This window comes from Apteryx rowi, unplaced genomic scaffold (assembly GCF_003343035.1).
Source record: "Apteryx rowi isolate R43461 unplaced genomic scaffold, aptRow1 scaffold_170, whole genome shotgun sequence".
NCBI classification, from domain to species: Eukaryota; Metazoa; Chordata; class Aves; order Apterygiformes; family Apterygidae; genus Apteryx; species Apteryx rowi.
The window spans coordinates 1582273-1585807 of NW_020447975.1; positions in this window are offsets into that span (position 1 = coordinate 1582273).

Below are 3535 nucleotides of genomic sequence, written 5' to 3' on the forward strand. Positions count from 1 at the left end.
CGGGGCGACGGGAGCCGCGCGGAGCCATGCCGCGGCGGGCAACGGAGCGAGCGGGCGCGGAGGGGCGGGGCTTCTGCAGAAGGCCACGCCCTCCCTTAAAGGGCTAGCGCCCCTTCTTTTCCGGGGGCTTGCGGGCGGGGTCAGGGGTCACCGGGGAGGTCAGGGGTCACGGCGGGTGGCTGCGGGTTTGCCTCGGTCACGCCATGCCGAGCCGCGCGGTGGCCCGGTGGCGGGGCCACGGGGGCACAGCTGGGGGGCACGGCCTCTCCCGATCTCTCCGTGGGGCAGAGGGGGCGGCAGCCTGCTGCCTGCACAGGTGGTCGCAGAGCAGCCCGGCATTGTGCGTGAGGGCACAGCCGGCCGGGCACGGTGCTGCTGTGCCCCTGCCCTGCCTGCCCCTGCGGCTGGGAGGACGGGTCTGCCCCCTCCGCCAGGCTGCGCCCTCCGGCGAGCAGCAGCACTCATCCAGAGCGGGCGGCCTGGGCCTGGCGCGGCCGGGCGGAGAGAGGAGCACAGGGCTCTGCCCCCTCCCTGGCCACAGCCGGCGCTCCCCCAGCCCGCAGCTGGGCCAGGATTGTTTCGGGGATAAACGGATCAGAGCTGCTGCGGGCCAGGGGGAGGGGAGCCCATTGTGGGGAAGAATGCGATCCGCGGCGCCCAGCCGCTCCTTCTGGGCAGCCTTTGTGCGCGGCTCGCCCCGCCGAGGGCTGGATGCTGCGCGCTTACAATGCGCTTTCATCGGCGGAGCCAGGCGCGGCGCTGGCGCTGGGCCTCCCCGCCCGCGGCCCCCGCTGCGGCACGCGGAGCCAGGCAGCGCCCCAGCTCCCATCCCAGCGCCCGCCCCAGGCACGGCCCCGGCGCCGCGTTTCAACCCAGCTCTGAAACAACAGGTGAATTTGTGACAGCGAGCTGCGGCTTGCAAGCCCGGAGGAGCCGACGCACACTGCCATCGCCCCTGCGCAGAGAGGGCGGCGGGGGCACTGCTGCCCAGCCGGGGCCTGGGCACCGCCAGCACGTCTGCRTGTCCGGTGGCAAGGCCTGGACGTTGCTCCCAGCCTGCCGGCGGCGGGTGGACCAGGACCGGGAGCTGCAGCCTTGCAGTCCTGGCCCCACAGGTCCGACTGACCTACGGCACAGCTGTTGGCGCCGCTCTGCCGCCCTGCGCTGCGGGACACCTTCTCATGGGGCAACACCCCTGCTGCCAGCAGCCTTCTGTGCTGAGCTCACCCCAGGCTGGTCCCTCCCCAGGGAATGGTCCCAGGATCCCGTCAGCCCCCTTGGAGTGGTCCCCTCTGACCGGGGGAGCTTTTCAGTGCTGGCCCTTGCTGCATGTGTGGCCCCTGCTCCACCCCAAAGCAGTGCTGCTGCGCTGCATCGCAGCTTTCGGCTCACGTTGGAGCGCCTTTCTTTGAGCGGGCCGAGCGAGCCGGCTTGCTCTGCGGGACGACTATTATTTATCATGCCGCCGGCCTTTGGATTATCCTCGAGCCATAGCAGTGAACATTTCGTATTTACTTCTAGATCATCCACCAAAACAGTGAAGGGGATCACACATAGAGCTAATCCCTGTGAGCCCCTCTAGAAACTCCACTGCTGGACGGTGACCACCTGTTGACAAATAGTTTTTAGATCTGTGAATGAGCTCATTCTTAGGCTGTTTAAGGGGTATTTTGAAGAGGAAAGGAAGAAAGCATGGCATATGACAATTGCAGTTGCATCAGGTGCTTTTTAAGTACTAGAAAATCAAAAAGAAAGCAGCAAAGGGCAGATGATCCAGGATTAATATAAAGGAATAGCACAAGCATATAGGGATACAATCAAAAAGGACAGTGTACGATATGAGTTACAACTAGCAAGGGACATAAAAAGCAACAAAAAAAGCATTCAATGCGCTGTACAAAAGTACTAGAAGAAAGGGGGACAGAGAGGAAAATAAAGATCTATTACTTAACAGGAAAAGGGAGTAAAATAACCAAGGACATAGAAAGCCGCTTTGCTCCAGTCTTTGTATAAAAAGGTTAATTGTGACCAGAGATTTAACAACTAATTTTAACAAAGGGAGAAGGCCAGCACGGAGAAGAGCCAGGTGAAAGGATATTGAGGTGCGTTAGGTTTGAGTCAGCGTGGCCTGAGAGAGCACCCAGACACCCAGAGCAGACAAGGAGCTAGCCAAGACCCTGACGGAGCCGTGAGGACTCCCGCGGAGAGCTCCCGGAGGAGGAGAGGCCCAAAAGGCTGGAGAAGGGTGAGCACCGCACTCGTTCTCAAAAGAAGCAGGGGGAATCATCCCTGGGGAGACGGTATCATCCTGGCTCCCAGCGTGACACCAGAACAAATCATTGAACAATCAATGGACATGCCCCAGAGGATGATACGGTGATAAAAGATAGTCAGTGTAGATTTTTCAAGAAGAAATCACATCAACGCTAGCCTGACTTCCTCCTGTGGCAGGGTAACTGGCCTCGTGAAGGAAGGGGGAGCAGTAAATACCATACCATACATCTTGATCTCAGGGAGGCTTCTGACACTCTTCCACACGATATTCTCATAAGCAAACTAACAAATCGTGCTGCAGACAAAAACAGCAGACGATGGTTCGGCTGCACCCAAACAACAACTGGTTGACAAACTGCGCCAATGAACGGTAGCAGTGTCGGACCAGGAGGGTGTTTCCATTGGGTCTTTCCTGGGCTTGCTTCTCGTCCATATTTTCATTAAGGACTTGAATGATGAGACAGAGAATACACTCACAAAAACTGCAGATGACATCAAGCTGGGAGGGGCCAGAAGCACCGGGGAGGACAAGCTCTGAATTCAAAAGGATCTCGACAAATTGAAGACACGGTCCAAAATCAACAAGATGAAATACAACAAAGAGAAGTACAAAGCGCTGCTCTCAGGAAGGAGAGATCAGATACACAAAATGAAGAATACCACCACCAGCAAAAGCCGTGCTGCAAGGAGGATCACCACCTCTGCCTCAAGGAAGCCACTGTGCAATGCCGCCGCACGGAGGGCAAGCGCCGCCCTCGGCACATCGCACGCAAAGCGGGACAGTCACGAGCCCCCGGTGCGGGTGGAGCCCAGCTGGAGCCGGGGCCCAGTGTGGGACACTGTGCTTCGTGCAGGAGGAGGCCAAATTAGAGTCCAGAAGTGAGCGAGGAGAAAGGCAAGAGGCCCCAAAACCCGGCCTGTGAGGAGAGCAGAGGGGAGGTTGCTTTCGTTCTCCATGCAAGCTGACTGAAAGGAAACACGGTGACTGTCTTCTGCTACGTACAGGGAGTTATAAAGGCAGCACAGATCAAAAAACGAAAAATAAATCGGCTTAGATGGCAGCAAAGCAATCTCAGCTGGGCATCAGGGAATAACTTCAGCTCCTCTGGCCAGGAAACCTCCCAGTTCGGCACCTGTTGGCGGTGAATTTCTTGCACGAGGCTGCAGAATACGCTAGATAAAAGCCTGTAGAAATGTTTCAGCTGGACTCCACCACCTGTGCAGGGCGGTTCCGGCCCTGCAGGTCGCGGCACTGCGGCAG